This window comes from Lichenostomus cassidix, chromosome 5 (genome assembly GCF_008360975.1).
Source record: "Lichenostomus cassidix isolate B80296 chromosome 5, HeHo_3.0, whole genome shotgun sequence".
NCBI lineage: Eukaryota > Metazoa > Chordata > Aves > Passeriformes > Meliphagidae > Lichenostomus > Lichenostomus cassidix.
Genome location: NC_139486.1, coordinates 55,134,651 through 55,150,274, shown reverse-complemented (window position 1 = coordinate 55,150,274; position 15,624 = coordinate 55,134,651). Strand labels below are relative to the sequence as shown.

The window sequence follows — 15,624 nt, the reverse complement described above, 5'->3', positions numbered from 1 at the left end:
TGCTGATAAGTTTACACTAAGACAGTGAGCTAACAGACTGTTCCAGGTCCTGGTCATAGCAATGAGGATATCTGGTTTTTTGCAAGTTTAATCCTGTGAACAGAAAGATGGGATATGTAATGAAATATGACCTATTTCCATAATGCCAGAAGAGTTATGAGTAGCCATCAAAAGCACTGAGCTGTTTCCAGTTCATTCATAAAGCTAGCAAGGAGCAGACTAGAACACTAGAGAGCTATAAGCTAAAAAGCTCAGGCAGTACAAGCTCAGTAGCCACTGAGTGGCTGGAGTTCAACATTGACTCAATACTTAAATATTTGCTCAGCTCCTTTCCCAGGATTCACAGCCCGAGAAGAATTGTGTGCTACTGCAAACATGCCCTCAGCAGTACCTGTGCTAGTTAGTTGTGTCTACACAAAACTTCACACCAACAGGTACGTTCTTCCAGCATAATTCTGCTTGAAAGGAACCTCAAGGGGTCATGGAGTTGTAGTGTGTCAATAGCAGATGTTTTCTATGAAAGAATAAACCTTACCCCGTGTCCCAGTCTCACCTTTACGCCAAACGGAGCAGCTGCCAATTTTATTTCCCTTGTGATAAGTCCCATTTCAAGCCTCATTTCTCCTCGGGTTAGAACTCCAAATGTTAATGAGCAGTTAAGCTTTTACACCAGGGATGGAATTCCCTTTGGAACTGCTGTTACTCCAAGTAGGATGACAACTGTTGGTCATCGCAAGCAGTTTGGGGAAAACTGATGTACAACACATAAGAGAACATTGAAATTTGGCCAAGAATGGTCAGTTTCTGAAATAAGGCAATGAGGCAAAGCTATCATGGACACAAAGAGAATAACTAATATTTCCCAAAATATGCTGTGAATCCACTCTAGAAACACCACATTAAAATCAGTGCATCCAAAAAAGAACAAGGCAAATGGAAATCACAAAATCAAGCCCACATGTCCAGATTCCTCCAAGGACTACACTAGACATTAACATGCTGAGTTGGAACTAATTCTTTCAGTCATACCTAGCTTATGTACAAACCTTTCTCATTTTTTTGGCATCCATATGTGAAATATCCCTTACTGAAATGATTATTCTGGATTACAGAGACAAAAATGGTCTTAACAACTTACGTATAAATATATTTGACTTTTAACATTATAAATGCACCCTACTAGCAAGCTTTCCTATTAATTGTCTAACACATGCTAACCAAACCCAAGGTGTATCTGTTGAAGTCTCCCAGCATTTCAAGGTGGTTCTGAAGACAATAGCTTTACAAGTGTTCAACTTTGTATCTGGAATAAAAGACAATAGCTTTATAATTGCTCATCTTTATATCTGGATATAAATTCATTTATATCTAGGAAGAAGACATTTACAGGATCAAAGATCAAATGCATGTTTTCTTAATCTTTCTATAAACAAAAAATAAAATCTCACTGTTAGCCAATTATCAGTGAAAGATTATTTCATTTCTAGCATCTCATACTAACATGCACATCTTCCCAAATTACTCTATTTCCTTTTTAAAGAAATCCAGCAAACAAGTAATCAAAAAGTTATAAAGAATCAGCATAGGTATCCTTGCAAGTCTAGAGGCAAATTCTCAGTTTGTCTATTATAAATTTACAGATAGCAGGTTTTGGATCACAGCCCAGTTACAGTTTCTCAAACTAACATAACATACAGGATGGTAACTAAGAAACCTGAGACGAGAATGGTTGTTATAGGTTGTAGTGCAATTAAGAAATATAATAAAAGCCTGTTGCTTTGTCTCAGTTTAAAATAATTATGGTTAAGTCGCAGCTGTTCTTGAAAATTTAATTTTAATATTTTATACCCTTAATTCAAGAAGAAGTTACAGTAACTGCCTAAATTGTTTAACAAATTAAAGAGGTTCAGTAAAAAAAATCATCATAGAAATTAAATTTCTTTTGTATAGTATCCCAGAGCAACACTTCGAAATAGGACTGTTATAAGATCACTAGTCATAAAAAATTAGTTTCTTTTGAAAATATTTAACTATTATTTTTACTGTTAACACAACTTAACACAGAAACAATGACCTTTCTGTCTATAGAATTGTATTTTGGGATCTGCTGTGACTCCTTTTTGAACTCAGTGACAATGAAAGAATAACTTTTTGAATAATTCATTTCTTAAAAAAAACTTTAAAAATTTGCTCTCTGTGAATAAGAGCAGCACAAATAATTGCAAAAACTCAAACAGTATGCCCAAGGTGTACCCATTTCTCTGGAATTATGTAAAGACAGTTAATTCCAACTGCTCTCACAACACCAAATCAACCAATTCCCCTAAAAAATGAAACTAACATTATAGCATGGTATCATAGCTCAGTGAGTGGATTTTTCTGCTCTTCTTTTGTCTCCAGGGGTTTTCCACAAGAGCATCTGCTGTCATTGGGCAGAACTTTGAGCTGAATCAGCCTGAGACAAAAAATCCTAATGGCAAATAGTTATTAACCTTCAGGAAACAGAAAAGCTGTGTATTTCTGCAATATATTCGGCCTAAGAACATAACAACTCATGAAGTTTGATGGATCGAGAGGATTTCTAAACCACCTTAAAGTACTTTTTAAAGAAATGAGTTATTGTCATTGCTAGATGTCATGTAAATTGCTACAGCAAGGTCATGATTGTTGCAAATTCTGGCCAAGGAATTGGTCAGCAGAAATTTAAACACATTGGGGTAGTTTTTTTACAGCACAAGATCCAGAAGCCATTACCATGGGCTAGGAACAAGCCAGTGCAAACCAGAAGGAGACAGTTCTTCCCTAACAGGTAGGAAGAAACCTGCTTTATCAAAGGATGCAAGGAGTTCAAAGGAGTTCAAGGGAAAACTGGACAAAGCAGGAAACATCCATATGTTGAAAAGGAGAGTGAACAGCACTTGCAACTGAATAGCTGAACCACATCAGAAAGTCCCCCGAGATGAAAACAGGTGGAAGCCAGGAGAGTGTAGGAAGGTGGTATGGGAGAAAAGAAAGAAGAGTATCATATGTGATCATATTTTTATCCTTCCATTGGCTTCTGATTGTGGCTACTTTCTTTTCCCCCGTGACCTTTAATGCATTTAATTGCACATTAGCCCTTGCAATGGACGGGAAGATGATAAGCAGCAACTTGTGATTATAGTTTTTATTGATTTTTCCCTTGGTGTGCTGCTTCTAGAGACACTGCAGTAACAGGCAAATGCATTGGACAGACAGAAGAAGTTCTAACCCATCTTTTGGCCCCGAAAGTCTGTTTAATATGACATCTTCAAGTCGAGGATGTAAAAGATATTTAACTGTTATGAACAGATGTTAAACTTGACCTTAGACAAAGATCAGAGATTAGAGACAGAATATTAAGATAAATGAACCCTTAATCTGAGCTATTTTTATGCTTTAATACTAAGGAAACTCACAAATAACTTCACCTTTTAAGAACAGTTTACCGAATTAAACGTCATTCCCTAACTCTACTTTTCCAATTGAAAGTTGAAAAAAGAAAATCTTATGGTAAGAATGGGGTTAAAGGGAATGGAGAACCTACCCTGTGAGGAGAGGCTGGTCTCATCCAGGCTGCAGAAGTGATGGCTTTTTGGCTTTGGGGACTTGAGAGCAGCCTGTCAGTGCCTGACAAGAGGCTATCACAACAACAAAGCCAGGCTGTACACTGTGGTGCAGGGGGGGAAGATTAGAGGCAATGCTGAAACAAGGAGTTCAGACTAGAGGCAAGGGGGAAATTTCTCACTGTGAGGAGACACAAGCAGTGAGACAAGTTCAAGCAGAATGGCCAGAGAAGCTGTGCAGTTTTCATCCATGCAGGTGCTCAAGGCAGGAGTGGATGGCACAATATAGCAGTACAGGATATGTAAAAGATGGATGGGGACTGCAAGGTTGGCAAGATCATCACCACAGCCACATTCCAACTGGACCTTATTTAGCTTGACTTTTTCACCCTTATGCTTGCTCATATCCTCCTATGTCCCACAGGCACTTTTCTAAAAATTTTAATCTAATTTAAGTAAATTTGGAGCACTTGCTCTTAGTTTTTATTTAGTTCTGAAAGTTGCTGCTTCTATTCTTCAACCTGAAGAGGAGATTTTATACTTCTTGTCTTTCTTCCTGCCTTATAATGCCATACAGTACTACAACTACAAAAGCTTCACTTTTTGGCCAACCATGATTGCAGTCCCTCTACTTTTAGAAAAAGATTTTCACACAAAGAGTTTTTGCTACTGGTAATTTCTATTCATTGTGGGTGTGCTGCAAGTATGTTCAAGCACAAAAAAAATTGCAAAGGTATTTTAGCCAGCTCCACTCCAACTCTATTTGACACAAAGGCATGCAGTAAAATATTCCAAGAGTATCATTCCAGTTTTTCCAAACGTATAGACTCTGGCCAAAAATCTCCAAGCAAAAATGTTTCACTTAAACTGGAAATTTTAAGCCTGTTTTCATTTCTAGCAGTTCTATTTCTAACCTCAAGATCAGGTATGTGAAAGCTTCACGCCATGACACACACTCCTTTTAAATTCTCATTTTAAGAGTGCTGCAGAAAAGGAGCAAAGCAGCTGCCCCTTTAAAGCAACAGCAAAGAGAATATATACCCCTCTTTATCATCTCCTGCAAACAAGATACTGTGGCATATGCAACAGAAGATACAACTGCTAACCAAAACAAAATACATTAAAAAAAATAAAATACAACAAGTAAGGCACTGCAAACAGTACGTATGCTTATTTAAAGCAGTAATCTCTTTGGTCTAATCTAGTTACATACTTTCGTCTTTTCTAAGAGTCTGCCCACAGCAGATAAACACACAAACCTTCTTGTGCTGCACCGACTGACGTCAGCAGTCGCTTAGGAACCGCGTTTGGTGCAAAAGTGGTAGTACCGAAACTATGTTTACAATTGAAAAAGAATGAGCTGTGCAGGGCTCACCAGAGCTTCAGGAAAAGAGATACGCATTTGTAAATGTATAGCTACAAAGGAGCTTCTTGAAAAATTCACAGGGCTTTCAAAGAATGTTTATCTGGCAAATATCTTTTGGTGAATACCAAGAGCAAGAGATTTATTTTTTTTTTTAATTTCCATGGTACGATTTTCACTCTGACTAGAAAAAAAAAAATAAGGTAGTTGTCAGTTTCATCAGTTTTGGAATGTAAGCTTTGAGCTTCTTTCACTTCTGTATAATCTGAAAATGAAAATTCAAATCCAATAATAACTTCATTGGGTAATTCGTTACAGGGACAAAGCCCTGTTGTTCCCACAGCAGGAAAACAAAAGATCTCACAAAACAACCTGTACCAATAGAAATAATCATCCCATCACTATTTTCTAAGTAGTCAATCATTTAGAAAGTCTAGTATTTAAGGAACTTGCAAGTGCTGTATTTTAAGTAACTCAGTAAAAAAATTATTTAGAAAATCCTGAAAAACAAACATCGTATAACTACACAGATGCAAAGCTGCTTGAGACAGCTTCCCAAATAACCTGAAATTTACAATTACAGAATTTTAATTTTGAAAACGTGCATGAAAACTGTATGAACAGGCTTATTTATTAGACTAGTGTAATTTACAAGCCCAAATCCTGAGCAGCCTGATACCTTCCATTCTATAACAACATACAGTAAACTTTCTAACCACTTGTTACACTTCTGGGAATCTATTAAAAAAAAAATTTCATAATCTATACAAGTTTAAAAAACTGTATTTAAAGTGCTACATACATGTATTATACCTCTAGTAAGCATTCTCCAGCTTCAGCCTATGGAAATGAAGCAGTTTTCTCATCAGAGCTGGGCCTAATAGGAATGCACTGTAATGTTAGACATCATAACAGAGGGAGTCTGTATCCTGTGTGCTCACATTCCTCCTGCTGCCTCTGAGAAAACATGAAGGAAGAGGCTAAAACTAGAGTGGCCAAAAAAAGGACACTGCAGAGAAGAACAGTGAATAATTTGAGTCAATATTACAAAACCCCGAATGCTTATTTTCATATTCTTTTGACAGATTTCCAATGAGAAAATTTCCCCACATTCAACAGTCCCTCTCAACCCCTGAACTATAATTAGTTCCTCAGACCTGAGGCTGAGTGTATTTATCACAGGTTTTTGCTGCACAAATCTCCAGTAAAAAAAAAAAGAAACAAACAAAAAACTGCATGCAAAGAGAACACAGTCTGCCCAATATAAGCATTACTAGAAATTTAGGAAGGCTGACTGGAATATATGTTATATCAAACGGAAGTGATCAAAATCAGGAGCACTCCCCCTGCACTCCACCAGACTTCCCCCATCCATATGCAAAGCAGAAAAACCAATAGAAAAGGCAGTAAACAGGGGTAAACCTCTCTTTTTAAATGCTTGCTTCCTGACATGCAAACAGTTTTACCAATTCTCTAAAACCAAAACAAGCAAAAGGAGCAAGTAAAACCACGTTGATCTGAGGCAGATAATGACTGAGTTTACTCATGTCAGTATTTTTTGGTCTTCTATCAGGAGTGGGAGAAAGCTCTGTGATTCCAATGTACCCCTAAAAAATATTGTCTCTGGATAAAGTCCAGAGGAAATTTGGGCCAAGAATAGCTATATGATCCCAAACTGAAACATTTCAACACCATCCAAAGGTCTGAGTAGCTTATCTGGAAGAGAAGCAAAGAGATCTGAAGAAAAAAATGGCTCTACTGCACTCAGCAATGCCTTCTCATTGATTCAGACAGAGTTCAGAAATTGCCTCAGCTTGATTTCTGATTTATATGCCTGTACCTGGGCTCTAAGTCAACTTTTCCAGAAGTCTGAATTTGCTTCCCATCACACCTCTCATTGTGACAGCTGAAAACTGAGCTACCAGTCTTCCAATACCCTGGGAAAACAAAGCATTGCTTTTCTGCTGCTGTATCTGGAACCAATCAAGGTGCTGAAGGGAATGACTTGCTGTTCAAATTGCTGTGCTTTGAGAATTTTTGAGGGGCTAGAACACAGTTCAGCTGTGATTCCATGGACAGCAGCAGCAGGAGACTGTTCTCCCAAGTCCCACTGCTGGTAAACCTCCCAAACAGAGTCCTTCAGAAGCCACCTGGATAATCTTTGAAATATGACTTGGGATAGGAAGGAAAGAGCCAGAAACAAATGTCCAGTTGTTACCAGAAATGCAGCCTATGCACTAAGCACACACTATGCAGAATTCTAGTCAGAATTATGCTCCCACAATGCCAGCTTTGTGACCCACAAAGAGGTAAGACTTACTGGGAGATTAATTTTGTTGTTCTAATAACTGGTCTTGGAAACTGCCAAGTTTTAAGTATCTTTTCCCTTCTTCACCTTCTCCTTCCTGATTGTTAGCTAGTTAATTTTAAAACAAGCAAAAACATCACCTCACTGCTCAAACAGATGGCACATGCATATGAGCAATGTAAGAAACTGTAAACATAAAAACCATCTTATTTGCAAACAAAACGTGAATTTGGAGATACAAGGAGAAACATTCTTCACAAACACGTAAGTTCCTTTTCTTAGAGGGGGGAAAATAACTCTGAGGATAAGAAAAGATAGGAAAATGAATGCCAATTAATGTTAATAAAGCTTCATGCTTTCTGGACATTTGGTGAAAAGAAATTCTACGAAAACTCATCTTTTGCTTGAAATGCAAGCTTCTTTGCTTCATCCTTTTATCTGCTGTCCATTTTATGACTCAGGGCTCCACAAGAATAGACTGAGACCTATCCTTTTACTTCTGAATAGATACAACACAAAATAAACTACCAGTGAGGCAACTTTCTTTCACATCCCAGCAGCACCAGCCTCATGCCAGGTCAAAACATGTTTGGGCTCCTCCTCCAAATAATGGCCACTGTCATTCCTATCTAGTAATGCTGCAATGAAAAAGAAGTTCTAATCTCTGTGAGGAAGGCTCAGAGCATAAATAAACTAGCCAATAAATAAGTCAGCATTCCATCTATCTTGGAGTTGTCATTGCTAGACAGCTCTCTTCCATATCTGGTAAAGACTGAAGAGCCACAAATTAAGTCCTATATTATCACAGGAAACACATTGGCATGTTTCACTACTTAGGGCAATCTTCCCAAAATTTGAATAAACATCTCAACAAGGAGTCTCAGCACAATAAACATACTTCTTCAATAAAAGGGGTGAGTACCTCTGTGAGGAGCACAAATTATGAAATCCTTGGAACTTTTGTCTGATGACTGACTGGATTACCTGGCAACTTGGAATTGGATGTTTACCCTCTGCTAAATTTCACTGAAATAAGCCAATGAATTCGAAGACAGTAACAATGAATATTTCAGGCTGACAAAGCTGAGGCTGTTCAGCCTGGAGAAGATTGCATGGAGACCTCACAGCAACCTTCCAGTGTGTGAAAGGGGCCTGCAGGGAAGGCAGAGAAGGGACTCCAGCAGGAACCATAGTGACAGGACAAGGGGAGTGGCTTCAAACTGAGCAGGAGCAGGTTTAGGTTAGATATTTGGAAGAAATTCTTTGCTGTGAGGGTGGTAAGGCACTGGCACAGGTTGTCCAGAGAAGTTGTGGATGGCCCATCCCTGGAAGTGTTCAAGACCAGGTTGGATGGGGCTCTGAACGTGGTCTAGTGAAAGGTGTCCCTGCCCATGGCAGGCAGGAGGAACTAGAAGAACTTTAAGGCCCCTTCCAACCCAAATCATTCTATGATTTCATGAATGATTAAGGTATTTGAAGTAAACTGCAATGTGTGCATACTTCCACTATGTGTAAATACATAATTTTGTCTACATTTACATTAAGGTCATAATTCAATAGAGAGTTATATCCCAAATAAATTACCCTAGAGAAGTATGTCCAAAAAGAAGGTCAGAATGGCCACATCAGAGAACACCTGGAAAACAGACATCTGGGGTAAGGCAGCAAAAGCTCTTTACCAAATCCAGTTACAATTACAGAATTTGTAAGGTTGCAAAAGAACTTTAAGTTCATCAAGTCCAACCATCAACATTCACCATTAAGCCACGTCCTCAAGTACCCTAACCACATGTTTTTCAAACACTTCCAGGCATGATGACTCCACTGCTTCCCTGAGCAGCCTGTTCCAATGCTTTACAACCCTCTCCATGAAAATATTTTTCCTACTAATCAATCTAAACCTCCCCTGGGACAACTTGGAGCCATCTCTTCTCATCCTGTCGCTTGCTGCCTGGGAGAAGAGATGGACCCACCTGGCTACAGCCTCCCTTCAGGTGGTTGTAGAGAGAAATAACATCTCCCCTGAGCCTTCTTTTCTCCAGGCTGAACATCCCCAGCTCCCTCAGCTGCTCCTCACAGGACTTGTGTTCCAGACCCTTCCCCAGCTCTGTTCTCTGGACACAATCCAGCACCTCCATGTCCTTCCTAAGGGGCTCAGAACTGGACACAGCATTCCAGGTGTGGCCTCACCAGTGCCCAGTGCACTGGGCAATCCCTGCCCTGGTCCTGCTGGCCACACTATTGCTGACACAGACCAGGTGCCATTAGCCCTTTAGGCCACCTGGGCACTGCTGGCTCATGTTCAGGCACTGTCAACCAGCACTTCCAGGTCCTTTTCTGACAGACACTTTTCCAGCCACTCTTCCCCCAGCCTGTAGTACTGTAGGGGGTTGTTGTGACCCAACAGGACAGTGTCTTTTATCAGTATTCAACAGGAAAACAAAATAGGAAACAGGAAATAATTTCTTCAAGAGTTTTTGTCTTGTATCATAAACTTTAGGGATATATTTATGCTTTAGCTTCTCATTATGGTTATGATTTCAAGAATGAGTGCAAGTGCAGGACTAAAGCTTCAACCATGAAAGAAGTTCAGAGGAAACGAGAGTTCACAAAAATGAGTGGGTTAAGACTAGAAAAAGCCACTTATAAAAGAAATACTGAATCAAACTGTTCAACTAAATTACTCTTCAATGAAAAAAATCATATTGGTGCCTGAAAACCCTGATATAGAAACTTCATAAGTTTGTAAACTGTCATAAACTTGCTAACTCCATAAGATTGAGACCATTACTATGTTTAAACAATGTTGACTTCCACTTTCACACTGACAGAGTTTTAATTAATTGCCTGAGGACACAGAAAATGAGCTACTACTTTGCAAACTAGAAAATGCAGTTTCTCAGTGTGTATAAATGGTTATTAAAAATTATTATAACTGCTTAAAGACATAGTGCACAGTTTATATTGGTTATCAAATTAGTCAGAATACTCAGCAGTATGTTTTAAATGTCAAAATGCAAAAGCTTTTTTCACTTCCATGATTTTTGATTATATTTTTAACGTTGGCAATTTTACTAATATAAAAAGTTGTGTAGTTGCCTTGAAGTTATGAGACTTCAGTGTGAACAAACAGGGAACTTTACAATATTAAGTCATTAAAACAGTTCAGTCATTAAATAAACAGATCTGAAAATGAGGAAGAAAAACATGTATGTTCTGTGAATGTTGGGCATTCTAATTTTGGTTTTTTCTTTATAAAAAAATTTAGAATTTTGGGACATAAGGAATTTTTTTTAAATTTAAGCTTCAAAGTAAATGCTCTAACAATCATTAGCGAGTAACAAGCACAGCAGAATACAGCAATTCTTCAGTCAAATAAAACTAATAAAACTGCACAAAGAAACTAAGAAGAAGCTGTCAAATGAATGGAATTAATTATCTCAGTGTTCCTAATACTCATATTAAAAACTTGAAATATTTTGAAGACTTAGTTGAAATTTTCTGACAAAACATTGTCTTCTTAAAGTACTGTCTTTAAGCATTTCGTCAAATTAAGAATCCTTACTTTATAAGTGGTCCAAGAAGAGAGAGACTAAAGCTTTTACATAACAAAACCTAAAAAATACAAATCTATGACAGCTTTTTTTAGCATTTTAACAAATCAACAAAAATCTGCAGTCTTACTGTGAATCAAGCTATATATTAAATACCAAAACAAACACTTAAGAGATTCTGAAACGGCTTCTGTTTGATGCTTGTTTCTGACCAATACGTAATGGGCGATCTTTATTTTTCCTCAACACACACATTAGCTGTAACCAAGCTAATTAATTAATTAAAATCTGCACACAGGACATTTGCATTGAGAACCAAGACTATAAGATATAAGAAAGACAGAGATTTGACTGGAGGCCCCTAGACAGAGAGGTTTAAAAAACAGAGCAGGGAAATCAGATTAGAATGGCCTGGTCTGGCCTGGGGTTATATTCCCGATGGCACTGACCATTTACAGGAAACATTGGCTAAATTCACAGAGCAGTCAACTTTTGACAGTTCATCAGCCACAACAAGGAGTTTTGGCAAAATATTTAAGTCTTGCGGGCTGCTTTTTCCAAATATTTAATTTATCAAAAAGATTAATGGCAGAATGGAATTCTACACAAAATATCCACCCATGCTCACCCAATTTCCTGAGCAGATTTCACAGTGTGCTGTAATTTGTCTCAACTGTACCATTACCAGCCTTACATACAGCTGGTTTTAGGGCCACCACAAAGAGGAGTCACTGTGCCCCTTTTCTTGAGATATTTTTGGGTCATTTATACCTCTTTACAGCTGGAACAGTGGAGCACTGCTAGGAGCCACACTCTTCAAAATGCTTGCCAAACTGCCTCGGCCATTGAATAATTTTCCTCAACTAATTCTTACAAAACATCGCTAATCATGTTTTCACTGCAAAGTCTTTGTTCTATTTCAGCTCCTCAGTATATTTCTGCCAAGAAGCCATATTTACTAAAGGCCTTACAGAACACATCCCTGGCAGTGCTCAAGGCCAGGCTGGATGGGATTCTGAGCAGCCTGGTCTGGTGGAAGGTGTCCCTGCCATGGCAGGAGGGGTGGAACAACATGATCTTTCAACCCAGGCCATTCCATGATCCTGTGATATTCTGGGAATTCTGGTGACAAAGGACCCTGAGTATCCTTCGTCCTTCACACCACATTGTCTAGAACACATTATCATGTACAATGATTAGCAAATAGATAAAGCCCCAAAAGTTGCTTATTTGACATAGTAAAATTAAAGTGTTCTAACTCCATCTTCTGGCTAGGAATAATTGATATGGAAGATCAAAAATGACCAAGTGAATTCATCTTGATACCAGGCTTTACTTACAAACTTCAGGCTTCTAAAATTTCTTCTTTATGTGATTAAAGCTTTCTCTCCAGTTTATTTTTCACTCCTCTCTCAGTTCTCCCAGGTCTGAGTTTGATCTTTGTCTTCATCTATGTAATCAACATTTTTGTTAATATTTTGGTTTTAAAAATGTGAATTTAATCAAGAGCAAATTTCCTCTTTATCTTCCTGAATATTATTTTAGAAGAAAATAATAATAACAATTAGGTGATGAGTAACTGTCCTTGTGTTAGGAAAGCACCATTAGTTGCATGGTGCAAGACTTAATATTTCAGATTTCATAAAGGAACAGAGCTAACAACTCAAAACAGCGTGGCCACAGATGTTTTCACACAACTTTCTCTTTGATCACAAACCTCAGGCTGACAGTAGAAGCAAACACAAAAAGTTCACAAAAGAAACAGATACCTAAAGCCATTTGTGTCTATTCCTCAGCAGCTGAATTTGTTCAAAAGCTGAAATGAGACACGTGGAGCTCCTGCTTCCAGCTCCACTCCCAACCCCTCCTGCAAAAAATTATCTTGGTGGCTTCATGCCTCTCACACTGATGATTTCACTGGAGGGGTGACAGACAGAAAAGAGGAGCAGATAACTCTACAGAATGAACAAACCACAGATTAAGAGGTGTCAAAAAAGCAGAAAGTGGTACATGATTGGATTGCCCAGTACCACATTGCAGAAAATTACAAGCTGGATGGAACAAAGGAATTGGCAGGAACAAAGCTGTGAGGCTTTTTCGTCCCATGAAGTTCAGCCTGGGCTTGAAATATTAATGAGAAACTGACATTTTCATCATATTTTCTTGCTGGCACATATGTGATTTTTTGGCAACATGAAGATTAAGAGCCAAGGAGGATTACTACAAAGAGCAGGATAGAAGCTTCCTGGCTGTAGCAAGTCACTGATCTGGAATTTCAGGTACCCACAAAAGTCAGAAAAATCATCACATAGAAGCATCAGAGGGAGAGGCACTTCCTGCCTCAGTATGAGAGGATTTCCACTTCTGCATTCCCAGGTAATAGCTTTTCTTCACTACCATTTTGTCCTGTAGATGGAAACATGATGAATTATGAGAGTCCAGGACTCGGAAGGTGACTCACAGAAGTGTTGTTACAGTTTTATAAAGTGTTTGTTTCATTTTGCTCCAAGAATTGTGAAGAATTTTCACATAAACAGAATGGAATTGAAGCACTGTTTTAAAAGGGTGCAAATACTCTGGTAGTTGGAAGAGCTTAATTCACATGTGCTCTTTACCAGTTCATTCTCTTTGGATGTCTGAATGCAGTATGATTCTGTCAGCAATTGCACGATCTTAAGTTGTTCCTCAAACAAAACCTCTGCTCCATTTTTGTACAAGCCCCACTTAATATCCAAATTGCACCTTCCCTTTCAAGGTCTTTGTGAAAACTTTGTGTAGAACATTGGAAGTTGGGAGCATGGTACCACATCTGACTGCAACTGCTGAATTTTAACTACCTGTTTGCCACATTCCAGCCATCCAATGCTGAGGTGTTTTGCCTGTTTACTTCAAACAGACAATGCCAAATAAATGGTTCATTCAAGACACAGAAAAAAATATAGAGGTTTTTGGGCAGGAGGGGATGCTCTTTTGACTGATTTATTGGGAAGTTCTAACACATCCATTCTTTCACGGCAGTGCCATTAGTTCTCTTAAATCAGCACAACTTGGCACGGCCACAATAAAGCAGCAGCCCTGCCCTCCCTCTGCTGCTCATTCCCATCCCTGGGTGATTCCCTCCCTCCCTCCCTTTTGCAGCAAAAGCCTTCACTCAGACACGTGGCAAGGAGCTACAAAAAAGAACTGATTACTTTTAACATGGATTAGTTCCCCAATTTAGTTGGCTGAGGAGTCCCATGAATGCTTGTGTCAGCACAATGGGGGATGGTGAGGGCTGGGAGAGACCACTCCTCTCAGTGTTAGTGCCATAAAGCATTCAGGGAATTGGAATAGTTGAGCAGAGGTGTTCAAATTAGAAACCACACATCCAAAGGTCGAAGTGAAAAAATTCTCTTTTTGTGGCTGCATAAAAATGAATCTAAATTGGACATAGTGGCACCAAAAAATTGTGCTCTGACCTCAGAACTCACAATTTTAATCAAGACTTGCACTGCAATTGTATCTCTCAGCCAACAAAATTTGCTGTTGCACCACACATTTTACTTGGTCCTGCTGCTGGTATTATAAGCAAAAGAAAAGGCAAAAAAACCACCAATATGGGGAGGAACAATGAGGAAGACTGGGGGGAAAATAGATTATAGGAGAGACAAATACAAGAGGTCAGCATTCCAATTTTTAAAGAAAAAATAAATAAAGGGTGGGGGGGGAAGGAAGAAGGTATAGAAAAGTTACTGATAACACTAAATCGCTTGATTTTAAAAGTCAATCAAATCTTGGCCTCCAGTGTGCATCCTAACAAAAACATTTCCTTTAAATAGGTACAATCTACAGAGGATAACATTTTAAGTCAAAAATGCTTACAAAATTACTGTCCCAGAAGGAAACTGTAGGGGTTTTAAATGGGAAAAATGTAGTGGGAAAAAATCATCTGCAACTGTAATCTAGAGCAATGAGAAGGACAAAATGAGCTCTCTGTTCCACGGGATTTTAGCAAACTTACATTCTATTGATTAGTTAAGGACTCAATTTCTGTGTGGATATCAAACACAGAGAGAGCCTAACACTGAAGAAACTGGGAAAAAGTTAGTTACTTGGACACAGCAAATAAATAAACTGTGAAAATCACAAAATAGTGAAGGAAAACTTGTGACATGCCAGGAAAATTTAGAGATGGCTATGGCATGCCTCTCTGTTATTCCCCCTAGCTTTTATCCTCTGAAAATCCAAAACAAACAAAGAAGCCCAATGGCAGGTTTACCACAGGCTGAAGTTGTGATGTTCTAGGGTGGAGATGTAGAGAAACTTCCTATTCATAAGAAAGGGGAAGATTTTAGTATCAGGAGAAAGGGGCTGGTGAACAGAACTAAGTCTACATAATTTCCTCTGTTGATCTTCATGATTACATGGAAATAAAAAAACATTCCTGACAAAGATTGTTTGAAAATAAAAAGGCAGTAACAGAACAGTATGAGACAAGTTGACTTGTCATGACACTGACAGATATAAACCAAATGTTTCCCAAGGAATTGGACAAAACTTCACTGATTTTGCTGAAAAACATTCAGTCTCTTACTGTAATGCCTGAAAGATGAAATAGCCAAGCAACATCCAGTTCCATCTGTTATTACAGATTTATCTTTTGAAACATGCATGTGTACCAAACAGTCTGGCTGAGAATCCAGAAAACAACAACTCAATATTGTCAGCTCTTAAATGCACTTTCAAAATAGCTAACCAGTGCCAGAATGAAGATCAAATTTGGATAATTAAATAATATTAAAAGTTATGCAGAAATATATGAGCATGTAACTCCCA

The 15,624-nt window shown here is 38.4% G+C and overlaps 1 protein-coding gene and 1 non-coding gene across 2 annotated transcripts in view; both read right to left on the bottom strand.

Moving 5' to 3' along the window:
* PDE3B (phosphodiesterase 3B) overlaps positions 1-15,624 on the bottom strand; it is a 79,949-nt gene that overhangs the window by 47,404 nt on the left and 16,921 nt on the right. The window lies entirely within an intron of this gene.
* On the bottom strand, positions 3,182-3,369 carry LOC146436709 (U2 spliceosomal RNA). Its single transcript, XR_014852958.1, has one exon. It is a non-coding gene; the product is annotated as a U2 spliceosomal RNA (small nuclear RNA).